General features: G+C 41.8%; 1 protein-coding gene across 3 annotated transcripts in view; it reads left to right on the plus strand.

Moving 5' to 3' along the window:
• The window catches only part of LOC143101392 (tumor necrosis factor receptor superfamily member 5-like), a 31,343-nt gene that overhangs the window by 6,040 nt on the left and 10,412 nt on the right, over window positions 1–14,891 (plus strand). The gene's annotated exons all lie outside the window — the stretch shown is intronic.

A 14,891-nucleotide genomic window follows, 5' to 3' on the forward strand; every position in this document is an offset into this window, starting at 1 on the left:
AAAAATCTGTATCAGAAAGTGAAAATAGGATTTGTTAAATTTCACTTTAGGGTTGAAGGTACATTCCAGCTTTGTTACTTTTACTTTTCAAATTAGAAGTTTAAAGGTTGCTTAAATGTTTAAAGGTTAAAGGTTAACTTTTTAATCTGGCTTGTAAAACAAGTCATCTAGCCTCATTAAAACCCGACCCTACATTTACATTTATTCATTTAGCTGACACATTTAATCCTAAGTGTTTTACATATTGTGTTGACCTGAGACAACAAGGCTCAAATCAAACACTTTTGTTAGGCCCAGTGGGGTACACTACGAATCTCGATTAGTGGGTTAGCGAGGTATGTTGCGCTCAAAGCCAGGGTATGCTGTGACACGAAAGTGGATCTGTTTTAGTGTCGCTATATCACCATGGTTTCTTATGCTGTCAACTAAACCTGGGGGGTATTCCATCAACCTCGCTAAAGGCCAAACCTGGCTTATTTCGATAAGTCTCGCTAATTTTAGTGAGAATTCTGTTCCATTAATGAGGTTAACGTGAATCCCAGCTTGGTAACCATGGGAATTTATGCCACAGAACTAACCTGCTCCGTAGCAGGTTAACTTTCAAGCTAAATAAAGCTGTGTTGCAAAAAAAACAATCAGTCGGAAAACGAGTCCAAAAAGATGGTTCCGTCAACCTGTGCTCTCGTCACCTGTAGCCTACAACTTCAAAAATAGAAGTAGGCCTATAGAAATGTTTTGTCCGACAGTGCACCAAGCATGGATTTACACATTCACTAGCTCCAAAGAATGTATGAAGATTATACGATTAAAAATGTTTTAACTTCACATGCATGTGGTTCTAGGAATCGTGCTACTCTGCATCACTTACGTTCGGTGGTGGTGTAACGTGCAGCGAGACGGCATAGGAAAAGAAATACAGGCTTGCGTGTTCGCAGGTTCGCTTCCCATACGAAGTATTAAGGCTACATTGTTTATCACCTTGATAATGGCATTTTTAGTTATAATCTTTGATGAAAGACATAGGGCCTATGTCTACTGCTGATAAAGGGTCATGCACATTTGGTAGGCTGTTCAGTGACAGCTTTGCCAGTGGGCTATATTATATCTGATGCAAGCCAAAGGATAATTATTCTGTAGCCTAGGCAGCTAATAATTAAAACTGCTTCATGTGTCGACGATTGTTCATGAATGTCAAATCGACTGTGTGCTACACAGATTAAATACTAGGCATACATTGAATTGAAAGCCATTGAATTGAAAGCCATTGCATTTCAGATAATTTTATTTCAAACACTTTGGGACTTATGGGAGACAATAGGCTATTATGTTGATACTAATTTATTTTATGACCACCTACCTAGACAATAATTTGGTGTGAACTCTTTTAATCTAAGAACGTAAGCTAGGCTATAGATAGTTTTGAATATCCATATGCATATCCATAAGTTGTTTTTGAGTTTATAGCCTACTGATTCACTCGTTTTGTTCAACCATAGACTGTATAGTCTATGTGTTCAAGAGTGAAGCCAATCAAACTCGCAATTGATTTCAAACCATTAGCATTGTTGTTTTAAATGTATGCTTTCATTATTCTCCAATTTCTGTAGGCAATCTATTTTTTTCTCTCGATGTTAAATTTGATGACTTTCAATGAAAATCCTGTAGATGGCGCTTGCCAAATTGAACAGAAATCGTTTAGTATTGTCTTAATTTTATGACATATATCCTCTTTTCGTCAATCTACTGTTTTGGTCTACTATTCTACCTCGTGCACGAGCAGAGATGAAGCTAACTTAAACCTCGCTTGAATAAACGAGGCCAAGATGCCGCTAACTTGAGTTAATGGAACGGCTTCAGCCCCAAGTGAAAGTCTACGCTAGTTCAAGCCAGGCTATTTCTGTTAAGCGCCGCCTTCATTAGCGAGGTTGATGGAATATCCCCCTGGTCGGGAGGAGGTTGTCAAATGGTGCATTCATGGCACTTCGGAATGACAAGGACCGCCACCGTGGCTACTTTGTTTTTCCCAAAGCAAGTGTTTGTGCTTTGCGGTCGGAATGTGTGACAAACACGGATGCCACAACAAAGTGTAGCACTCGGCTCAATTTACTATATTATGGGTTATGTCTAGTTACTTGGACCAGAATCAGAAGTTTCTAGATAAGACTACTGGAGGTAGATGGATGCAACAAGCTAAAGTTTATGTTAGAATAATGATGACATTTAATAAGTAAAAAGAGTGAATGAATAAAATGGTATAAATAACAATAAGTACAATGAATAGATTGAAATAAATAGAATACAAAGTGCAGTGCAATAAATAACAATATCAGATGTTCTATATACGGTTCTATATTCGGGTGCACCCTTATCTTACCTAAGTTCTAAGATATTCAATGTGATCTTTCAATGGTACAAGAAAATAAAAATATATACAATAAATATTCAGTGTATTATAGTATGTATGTGTATCAATTCAACAAAATGTATTATCAATTTCAACGGTTTAAACAATCAATGTGTCACAATCAATTAATTCAGTTCATTCAGAAGTTATCAGGAGGTCAGGGAATAGTCAAAAGGTCAGTCTGGGTCAGTCTTACAGTCCTACCACAGTGGTGTGAAGGGAAATGAAAGGTGAAAGGAAGTTCAGATTCGGGATTCTGGGAGGCTCGCCATCAATTCAGATCTTTTATCCACTATAAAAAACCTGACCTGTAAATATACAGGCCAGAAACAATCATGTATCCAGGTCTCAGAGTACAAAACATCCAATAAATAGTCACATCAAATAAATTAAATCAATAAATAAATTATATGAAACTGGTCTATGTTAAAAGGTTTATTAAACATTACCGGAGTTCAAGCTAGCGTTAGGCTTTTATGGTGCTGCACCAGCAGTAGCTCTAGTAGCAAACCTAGCTTAGCATAAACTTTTAACGGAAAAAAACGAACTCACCGAAGCCAGCATTCGATGCAGTACAGGCAGTTCAGAAAGTTGCAGTTCTGTTTGAAGTTTTGTCTTCTGGATGTCTACGGTCATAATTATGTCTACATTACTATTTATGTATTTAGTCTTGTTCTAATCTTGTAAATATTACAGTTAAATATGTACCTTCAATCCATTCGATTTAACGTTAGTCCTGTCAATCGTTTTCTCTCCGGTCAGGTTTATGTTGTCGTTCAGGTTTCTATATCATATTAATTTCATTACTAATCATGTTTATCATATCACACCATGTTCTAACTTATTATTGGACCAAATAATTACCTTTTCTCTTCTTATTGAGTTCTTATTGATAAATTTTCTCGTTGGTTCGTGTTAGTTCGTGTTGGTTCGTGTCTTTCGTTTGATTTCATTCAAAAGTTTTTCTGTGGTTGCTGTGGAGACGCAGGGGTCGCGCTCTCATTGGCCAGCTGGCTTTTAGAAGTTAACCCTTTATGCACTGGGCTACACCCTCCCCCCTTGAACCCATGCACGTCCCGTTGCATGAATGACCGGGCTGAGTGAGGATCACAGGGAGTGAGGGACAGGAGAGTGAATCAGGGCCATCACTTTCAGATAGAGCATCTGTGTAAGCTACAGTTAGGCCATGAAAAAGGGCTTGGACAATTGAGATCAAGGGTTTTCCCATCTGTGTGTACTGCAATCTATTGGGCTCTCTTCTTTGTCTCTGTGACCGTCTTGGAAGGTTCTCCTGTATGTCTGAGGTCTCTGGACAGAGTTTAGGTCCTGACTCCACGAGTCCATAACTGGGCTCTGGATAAATGGGTAATGAACTGGAGTTGTCCAAAAGCTGACGGGGAGCTGCAGAGGGACAGTCGTGTACAGTTTGTACTACATCCGTTACTTCCAGTGGGTAGGTCCCAGGCAAGCTGCTGGGAGCAGGGAGGGAGACGGAGGGGGCCTTTACAGTAGAGCTTGAGGGGTGATTCACAGACTCAGCACTCAGGGCGGAGGGGACTGCATCTTCAGGAGGTTGACCCGGGCTGTACACCAGATAATCCTCGAGCTGATGAGGGACAGGGACAGAGCCAAACGTATACTCAGAAAGCAGGGCTGGAGAAGACTCTAGACAGACCTCGGGCCGGTGAGGCACAGGTTCAGTATCGAGTCTGTGACCTACAGATGCGCCGGGGGTTTGAATACCATCTGTCCCAGATGATAGATTGTCGTAGCGGGATGTAAATTGACTAGAACTGTGACATGGACGTTCCTCAATTAAGGGGGCTAAAGGGGAGGCTAAAAACTCATCTTCAGAATCACTTGACTCAGTGGCTTCTGTCTCACATTCAGGAACGCTCTGACGTGTCTTGACTCGCTGAGTGGGCTTGGGGTCTGGGGGCAGCTCTTCTACTTCCTCTGGCACAGGGAGGAAGCCACAAGGAAGAAGGAGATCGCGGTGCAAGGTACGCATGGGGCCATCTCAGGACTCTACCTTTACTGTGTAGACTGGAAGGTCTCCGGCACGCTTAACCACAACATGGATGTCTTTTTCCCATTTGTCCGCTAGTTTGTTCTTGCCACGCAGTCTCACATTTCTCACCAACACTCTATCTCCGATCTCAAGGATGGAAGTGGTAATTTTCTTGTCAAAGTGGGATTTATTTCTATCAGCAACTTTCTGAGCATTGCGAGAGGCCAATTGGTAACTTTCCTCTAGTCGAGATTTGAGATTTTGCACATACTGCGAATGGGATTTTTCTTGTTTTTCTTTAAAGGGTAAACCAAATGCTAGGTCAACTGGCAGGCGGGGCTTACGGCCAAACATCAACTCATATGGGGTGAATCCGGTTACATCATTCTTGGTACAATTGTAGGCGTGTACTAAGGGTTTAACAAACTCCTTCCAGTGGGACTTTTGCTTGTATTCTAGGGTACCTAACATGCTCAGCAATGTTCTATTGAATCTCTCAACTGGATTACCCCGTGGGTGGTATGGGGTAGTTCTGATCTTATGTATTCCTGATACTTCACACAGCTCCTTAATTAGGCGAGATTCAAATTCAGGTCCTTGGTCACTGTGCAACTTCTCAGGGATTCCATAGCACACAAGGAAGTTGTCCCATAGACACTTTGCAACGGTTCTAGCTTTCTGATTGGGAGTAAGGATGGCAACTGCAAATTTTGTGAAGTGATCTGTTATCACCAGGATGTCTTTGGTGTTACTGCTATCTGGCTCAAGAGTAAGGAAATCCATGCAAACAAGTTCTAATGGCCTTGATGTTCTTATGTTTACTAGAGGGGCTGATCTTTCGGGAAGGCTTTTTCTTCGCACACATCTATCACAGGTCTTGATTTTGTGCTCTACGTCAACAGACATTCTTGGCCAGTAGAATCTGGTTCTAACAAGATCTAGTGTCCTATCAATTCCCATGTGTCCCATGTCATTGTGCAAACTATGCAAAACAGTTTCTCTGAGTTCTTCAGGAAGAACAAGTTGATATGTGGTGTGACCTGCATCATGTCTTTTGCGGTACAGAACCCCATCGTGCAATTCCAGTTTATTCCACTCCCGCAACAAAAGAGGGAGGTCGGGGAGCTCTTTGCGCACTGTGGGAGGTGGTTTTTCTCCACATTCCATTTGAGCAATCACTTCTCTGATGGTACAGTCTGCTCTCTGCTTTTCTTTAAGTTCAAACTGTGAGAAGGAGGGGATGGTTGGTAACCCATGGTCACTCTCTGTGGCATAGCTCTCTGGAAGGGCATCTGCAGAGACAGCAAGAGACTCAACAAGAGTAATACCACAGTCACTGTAGTGCTGGTCGTGTGAAACTTTAACAAGACGGCTCTCACAGACGGCTTTCACAACATCCACATCCTGGTCAATGTCACCCATGGGCTCTGTATCGTCCAGATGAAACTGAGTGAAGTGCCGGATTCGTTCTTGCTCTTTCTTGGAATGACTGTCATTTAAGAGTTGGCCATGTGGTCTTCTGGACAGGGCATCTGCATCAATATTCTGTTTGCCAGCTCTGTACTGGAGTTTAAATGTGAAGTTTGACAATGCTGCAAGCCATCTATAGCTGGTGGCATCCAATCTGGCAGTGGTGAGTATGTATGTCATTGGGTTACTGTCGGTGAAAACAGTGAACTGGGTTCCATAAAGATAGTCATGGAATTTTTCTGTCACAGCCCATTTGAGGGCAAGAAATTCTAATTTGTGAGCTGGATAGCGTGATTCACTTCTTGACAGTCCTCTACTGGCAAAAGCTATGGCTCTCAATCTCCCTTCCTGTTCCTGATACAATGCAGCTCCAAGGCCGGTGGTACTTGCATCGGTGTGTAAGACATATGGTAGCTTGGGGTCTGCAAAACCAAGAACTGGGGCTGAGGTAAGTTTCGAGATGATGGTATCAAATGCTTCTTGGCAGGCTTGAGTCCAGCGAGAGCCAAATGGTTCCTTCGGGTTAAAGTAACCTGTTCTGTTTGCTGGATGCCCAACTGCCTCGGTTTTCGGTGGATGCCCAACTGCCTCTATCTTTGGTGGATGCCCAACTGCCTCGGTTTTCCGTGGATTCCCAACTGCCTCTATTTTCGGTGGATGCCCAACTGCCTCGGTTTTCGGTGGATGCCCAACTGCCTCGGTTTTCGGTGGATTCCCAACTGCCTCTATTTTCGGTGGATGCCCAACTGCCTCTATTTTTGGTGGATGCCCAACTGCCTCGGTTTTCGGTGGATTCCCAACTGCCTCTATTTTCGGTGGATGCCCAACTGCTGAATTCCTTTGGGGTTTCCCTTTGGTTCTTGACCCCTTGTGGACTGGTGGATATCCACGGGTCAGTTCGTTAAGTGGGCTGACTATTACTGAGTAATCCTTTATGAATCTGCGATAGTAACCTGAAAAGCCTAAAAATGAACGCAATTCTTTTAGATTTTTGGGAATTGGCCAGGTTTTTAATGCGCTAATCTTCTCTGAATCAGTCTCAACTCCATTTTCAGACACTATATGTCCAAGGTAGCGCACAGACGTTTGAAAGAATTTGCACTTTTCAGGGGATAACTTGAGTCCATATTCTTTGAGACGGTTCAACACTCGCATCAATCTACTTTCATGCTCCTCCAGAGTTCTTGAAAAGATTATGAAGTCATCTAAAAATACCAAAACTTCTCTTAAATTCATGTCTGCTACACATTTTTCCATAAGTCTTTGGAAAGTACTGGGCGCATTGGTTATGCCTTGGGGCATTCGGTTGAACTCCCAGAATCCTAATGGTGTGACGAATGCTGTTTTGGCTTTGTCTGCTTCATCAACTTCAATTTGGTAGTATCCTGACTTGAGATCAAGGACAGTGAACCATTTAGAACCGGTTAAGGCTGAAAAAGTGTCTTCTAGATTGGGAAGGGCATAGGCATCTTTTACTGTTTGGAGATTGAGTTTTCGGTAGTCTATACACAGTCTGACATCATTGTTACGTTTTCCTTACTACTACAATGGGTGAGGAGTACGGGGATTCAGACTCTCTAATCACACCAGCATCAAGCAATTCATGGAGGTGTTTTCTAACTGCATCAATGTCTTGAGGGTGTATGGGCCGGGCACGATGCTTAAAGGGGGTCTCGTCATGAAGTTTGATGGTATGCTTCACTTTGTCTGTACAACCGAAATCTAAATCATGGTGGGCAAATACTTCAGGCATTCCTTTTAACATATTGATAATACGGTCTTTCCACTCAGGGGGTATGGGAGAGTTGTCAAAGTTAAAGTTGAGCTCAGTTTCTTGAGTCGTGTTCATGGTTTCTCTATTAGCAACACTTTGTTGAGATAAGATGCAGTGGAAAGTGGCAAGTTCAGCAATCACACAGGAAGAGGGGATTGTGATATCATGGTCTGATTCATTTGTAATGACAACAGGAACTTTATATGGTGCCTTCGTAGGGACAGAAATTAAGCAACTCTTGACACTCAGGCCACCCGGCAACGAAGACTGGGTGGGATGTTCCATAATGGCCCATTTGCCAGTGGGAACGCTCTGAGCATTAGCTGATCCTTCCAAGACTACTGTTTGGCCTGCAGGGATGACAGCAGAAATCTTTCCAACTGTTGTGACTAACGCTATAGCACTATTTGTGTTTTGCTTGTGTCTCAACTCCAGAGTGTTAAGTAAGGCCCTATATCCATAAGGACTGGGTCGGTGGTTTGGGATCGCAATATCTGAATACTTTTCATAAAGCACATCAAGCGTGTTAGTGCCTATTAATACTGACGACTGACCGTCAGGATGTATATCTGGAACAACAAGTGCAAGAGTGGGGATCTCAAAGTCAACTCCAAGGAAATCTCTGGGAAATGTAACTGGTATTTCTATGTAACCTAAATAAGGAACAGACTGTCCTCCTGCACCTTCAACCTCTAAAAGGTCATGAAGAGGTTTGATGCTTTGACTTGTAAGATGTTGTTGATAAAATGAGTCTGGAACTGTGGTTACTTGAGATCCTGTGTCTAGTAAGCAGTTACATTGGACACCAGCTATGTTCACTGAAGCTGTACATTTTGATCCTACTAATCCTCTGGGTAGTTTAAATGTTGGTTTCCTAGCGTAGGACTGTTTAAGATTGGCACGCTGCTTGTGCTTGGTTTTAGCGGGACATGATCTGCCAGCTACAGTCCCCATTCGCCCCGAAATAGAGACTGTTTCTAGTTTAAATGTTCATGAGTGGAGTTGGGGTTTTCTCTTTCCCACATCTCCTGCTACCAGAGCTGGGTTTGGTGGGCTATCACAGTTTGGCTTAATGTGGCCATCCTCTCCACATCTGAAACAGTACCAGGGACGGGGCTTAGAGTTTTGATTTTGCATTGTATGCTGAACATGTTCTCTTGTTCGTTCCTCATTTTTCTTTCTCTCCCATGATCGACCACTAGAATTTCTGTTTGTGTTAGTGTTATGCTTTGGGGTCATTGCTGCTAATTGGCTTTGTATCTGTGCTACCTGCTTCGCAAGTTCCTGTGTGTGTGTGCTAAGTGCAGCATATGCACCCTGTTCTTCGTCACCGCAATACGCAGATTGCACATGTGATGACACTTTCTGCCTACCAGTGGCGCCTAGATGTTGCCTCATACGCATTTCTTTAGTTGCATGACGATCTTCCTCTGTGCGCAGCAGTAAAAGCAACTCTGCAAACGATGGGGGACATGTTTTCTTTTGTTTTAACTGAAGTTCGGACAAAATGGCATTATCCCAGCAACCTCTACAAAACTGTGTGAGAAGATGTCTGTCAGCTTCCTCACTTCCAGCACCACCTCGCTTAACAGCCTGATTCAGAGCTACCTGCAGACGTTGCAGGTAAGAGGACGGTTTCTCACCAGCATCCTGAAATGTGCCCATGAACTTGGCATACAGCTCATCGCCATCTTGAACGGTTCCATAAGCAGAATCTAACAACTGAAGATAAGCAGCAGGTAAACTGTTTGGGCTCAGATGTTTGACAATGTCAGTGGCAGGAGGCAGGAGGCTTTCAAGTATTCTTCGTGATCGTTGTAGGTCTGACATGGCAGGGTCACTCATCATAAGTTCAACACTGGAACGCCAGGTATCATAATCAGGTTCATGAGGGGGTCTGGGGGCTTTTCCAGAAAAGGCACGTAGTTTAGGGCATGACTGCATCTGCAGACCAATGTCTTCTCTTTTAACAATGTGCTCAACTACTACTCGCTGTACTTCAGGAGGGTTTAAATCATTAGCAGTTAAAGCTGTGGTATTTAGGGTTCTGGTGTGTGGAGTGGGGGGAATTGGTGTATCTGTGTAGCTCTGACGAGCATTACAAGGGGGTTTTGTTATTACTGCAGCTAATGCAGGTGAACTAGGGTTTGGCTCAGTGTCATTAGATGGTGCATGGGGTAAATCAGCAATTGACTGACTAATTTGGGACATCATTTCTTTAAGAACTTCAGCAAAATCTTTCCCACTACATTTGGCTATATCTTTGAGTTCAGTAAGGCAGGCTTTAGTTGTGTTATACACTACAGTTTGTGAGTAAACACTGCTAAGAGCTTGTACTCGGTAACTACTGTCACCACCACCATGAGCATAGGGTAGTTTGGGTTCTAAAGCCTTTACGGCAGCACCTGAATTGTATTCTAAAATTAAGCTTGGATAAAATTCTGAGGATAAATCCTCAACTGGTATTATTTGATTAATAGATCCATATTGTTTGAGGAAATCTAAAATGTCTTCATCTCTTTCTGTTCCAGTGATGCCTCTAACTAAAACGGCATTTGGAATTTTTATAGCGTGGTTCTGAACAATATCCATATTTTTAGGTTGATTTCAGTTTATTAAAAGTCAGTGAATATCAGAATTTTAGTATTATATTATTGTTAATACTTATACCAAGGTTTTGGGTCGCTAGACACTGTTAAATTACTATTTCAAAATGGTGAAAAAGTATTACAAATTACTCATCTACCTCCTGGCTGGGCTCGCCATATTTTACTGTAGCACTCGGCTCAATTTACTATATTATGGGTTATGTCTAGTTACTTGGACCAGAATCAGAAGTTTCTAGATAAGACTACTGGAGGTAGATGGATGCAACAAGCTAAAGTTTATGTTAGAATAATGATGACATTTAATAAGTAAAAAGAGTGAATGAATAAAATGGTATAAATAACAATAAGTACAATGAATAGATTGAAATAAATAGAATACAAAGTGCAGTGCAATAAATAACAATATCAGATGTTCTATATACGGTTCTATATTTGGGTGCACCCTTATCTTACCTAAGTTCTAAGATATTCAATGTGATCTTTCAATGGTACAAGAAAATAAAAATATATACAATAAATATTCAGTGTATTATAGTATGTATGTGTATCAATTCAACAAAATGTATTATCAATTTCAACAGTTTAAACAATCAATGTGTCACAATCAATTAATTCAGTTCATTCAAAAGTTTTTCTGTGGTTGCTGTGGAGACGCAGGGGTCGCGCTCTCATTGGCCAGCTGGCTTTTAGAAGTTAACCCTTTATGCACTGGGCTACAAAAGGTTAAAACATACACTCACTAATCCTAAATAAACAACTGTATTTGCTTAAAATATAGTGTAAGACGCTTGTGAAAGAAAGATATGCAGCTTTCAAGTGACAAAAACAGCAAATTCCCAAGTTCACATTAAAACTGTTGGACATGAAAGGCCACATGGACTACAAACGAACTACAACGTGACGACAAAAGTGATGACGAGCCCCTAACTGAGCAACTCTGTTAGCAAAATCTAGCCCCAGTTTCCGACCTCTAACTCACACATTACATGACGTGAATGACGCGGAATGATGTTTTCACTGGGGAAAAGGTTTTTCCAAAGCCCATGAACGCTATAGCCCAGGGATGTCAAAGTCAAATACATTAGAGGGCCAAAAAAACAAATTTGCTACAAGCCGAGGGCCGGACTGGTTCAATGTTTATTAAAACATATTAAAATGACTGCACGTAACCTATTGAACCAAGATGTGTACTGTATTTTATTTAATGATTAAATGAATAATGACTGTGACTGAAGTGCGGGCAAAGTTTGCACAGAAATGTACGATTTTTCCCATCCTCACCGACCTTGTCATAAAACTTGTTTAAATGATCATACGATGCCTCCTTGCTGCTTTGTCGTCTTCATCAGCCTTTCTCAAACTTCTTTGACCTGAGGCCCAGTCAAGGCATACTTTGGGGTCATAGGGCCCACCTACATGAACCCACCCCCTCCTCCCACCCCCCATCAAATTATCATAATGATATCACAATTATTATTATTTTGATACTATATTGCTATACATGCACTTCAAAACAGTCAATGTTTAAAGTGCTAAGATTGTTCACAAAAGTTTGTGAAAACATGCACATCAGAGTACTGCTTTACTAATGTAAAATATAATTAGGCCTACAATAGTTTCATTGTTTTTGCATTGTTGCATGATGCTTGCATTAGAAATACTTCTCAAAACAACAGCAGTTATATGGGTGCTGTTGTTTTGGGATGTTTCCCTCATGCAAGCATCATACACTGATAGAATTTTTATATGCTAATTACATTTCATTTGAATGCCTGAATGTAAGGATTCAGGAAACACAATACCAGCTTTTGTGAATGGTAAATGGCGGATCAGATCATGCGTAAATCACTGATCTGGAGATCTTTAACTATCTTTAACTAAGACTAATTAATAGCTTTTGGCTGACTTTAATACTTAATGCCAAACAGTGTTTTATATAGTCTGTGCTGTTTTTTTATGGAAGTTGCATAAATCCACGTCGTTCTATTAAATGTCGTTTCATAATTAAATAGCCTTCCAATAGGTTGAAGCTTAGCTTTGCTACCAACGTGCACACGCATGCATTGAATAAACGCCCATACCACGACTTAATTCTATGCCTCTATGTTTGATGACACCAAACAAGTATTTCCTACTAATTGCAGAAATGTTTGTTTTCTTTTTCTGTCCGTGGCTCCTTGATCAATTGCGCAGCAAATTATCAGACCATGGCCCGGGAATAATTTCACTCTGCAGACCATTGTCCACATTGCGGACCGCGGCCCATAGTTTGACAAATGGTGACCTGCATGCTGCCATATTAAAGGAGATTAATCAGGCAGTTAATCAGGCAGTTAGGCTAATACAGTACGTTCAGTTCACGTTCGCTCAAAATATGAACGAGTTCATGAACTTTCGTTCAATGAACGCGTTCAGGCACAACACTGGGGAGGGGGGGTAGCTGAAAGTTGACATCTGCCCTGACTGAATACTGATGAATAATGAAGCCGAGGCCCACTTGCGGCGCCGCACTGAGTTCGTGGGCTACCGTTGCATGGTGGGAAATGGAGTATTGGTGCGTGCAAAACAGCAGCCGGCGGCTGTGGCCTGTGGGCCGGTTCTAATACGAATCAAATATCATCCCGGGGGCCGTAGATAATTCATTCGGGGGCCGGATCCGGTATATATATCAGTGTATTGGCCCTGACTAAGTTCCGGTATATATATCAGTGTATTGGCCCTGACTAAGTTCGTGTGATGTATAAACCCCAATCTTTGTTGATACAAGTACCAATATTCGTCAAGAAAGTTTTTAATCACATTAAGATTTTCGCCATAGGCAGTAAAAAACTCCTCCATCTTTGTCAATATTTTCCCGCTGAGAAAGTTTCAAACTATGACCATAACGGCCTTTCCACCAATCAGAGGCATCACTGTGGGATTGTGGGATTGTTCAGGATTGTGGGTAATGAAGTACTTATCCAAGAGATCGCGAATAAAAGGCATTTATCTCAAAACAAGGTTAGTGCCCCACGAACTCTTGGTGTCTATAGGAGCATATACAATCGCTTAGTACAACCGTAGCTGGTTTTAAGTCTACCACGTGCAGTTAAGTTTTTATGGCTTACACCGCAATTGTCAATGGAGAAATTGCATTGACTTTTTACATCCGGCATCGGCTGTGGGCGGGACTGTGCAGCTCTATACCTACCAAGCCTCTCCATGTCTCCACATGATTGTAGACCGCACCTTTTTAGCAGCAATCTGGGTTTTGAGGCAGGAATGATTATTTGCCATCACTTTGGCCTTGTGCTAACTTTTGACTGATTGATGTCTGGACTCTGGCCACTCTAAAATGTTGACATTGTTCTCTGTTAACCATTTCTTGCCTTGTTTGGCTGTATGTTTTGCATCATTGTATGGTTTATTGGTCCAATTATGCCTATTGGGGCAGGTCTCTTGGCACACTGCCTGAGATTTTCCTCCAGAATCTCAGTGTAGCCTCTTGCTTTAGTGTTACAGTTTACTTAGAGAAGGTCTAAGTAAACTTAGAAACTTAGCCACTCTCACTCGTCCCATATTGCTTATATGCTTACATTCTTATATTGTATTTATATTGTATGTCGAACACTAAAACAATAGCTGCTACAACACACGTAACAGTCCATCTAAAATGTATGAGCTGGCTGAAAAGCCTTCCCTCAAGAGCCTGACATATAGGGCATTGAGCTACAAGTAGTGCCCATATTATGCAAAAATCACTTTTTCTGGGATTTGGGGTGTTATTGTGTGTCTCTCGTGCTTCCACATGCATACAAACTTGTAAGGAAAACCATCCATGCTGTTTTGAGTGAGATACAGGTTTCAGAATTGATCCCACCTTCAGCCTCTGGGTGAGCTGTTCAAAATCGCCACGGGTTTTTACGTCACAAGCCGAAATATTTGAATATTCCCACCCCCTCAGAGCATACGTACAGTGTCTCCACCCACCAGGTTCAGCAGTAAACTTCTCGGATAGCAGCCATTTTGTTACCGATTTGGAAGCACTGGTTCGGATTATGCACCATGTCTAAGTCCCATGCGAAATGCTCTGTTGTTGGCTGTACAAAAGAGCACAAAACACTTCATCGTGTCCCAGCCGAAGAGGACAGAAGAGCGGCATGGATTGAGATTTGATTGCAATATCCCTGCTACAGTTGGCAAGAAACTGGCAACAATCATTTCGAGACTGACTGTTTCTCAAACTACGGTCAGTACAAGGCAGGATTAGCCGGGAAACTCATCTTAAACGACGGCGCAGTTCCAACTTTGCACGAAATACCTGCAGATGAGGAACATGTAAGTAGTTCTATACAATTTCATTTGTAAATTAGGGTAAACTCGTGTGTGTTGTAGCAGTGTTTTGCCATTGACACCGAGGCGGCTAACCGCTAGCGCTAGCTTCTAACATTAGTTAGTTTACAAGTCTGCTTGGTTTCTCCTGCAAAGCCATTGTCCAGCGAAACTTTCGAAAGTTGTGCATTTGTAAAAGATTTCTATGCTGTAATTGGTTGCGCAACAAAAAGTCAGTTTAAAACAAGTGTGTGTGTGGGCGAGATTACAAGTTTGGTCGTCAAGCTACAGTAGATTTTTGCCCACCACATC

Source organism: Alosa pseudoharengus, unplaced genomic scaffold (genome assembly GCF_046254945.1).
Source record: "Alosa pseudoharengus isolate Yale_2024_CS ecotype anadromous, Long Island Sound unplaced genomic scaffold, YU_APseudo_1.1 YU_APseudo_1.1_scf_34, whole genome shotgun sequence".
Classification (NCBI taxonomy): domain Eukaryota; kingdom Metazoa; phylum Chordata; class Actinopteri; order Clupeiformes; family Clupeidae; genus Alosa; species Alosa pseudoharengus.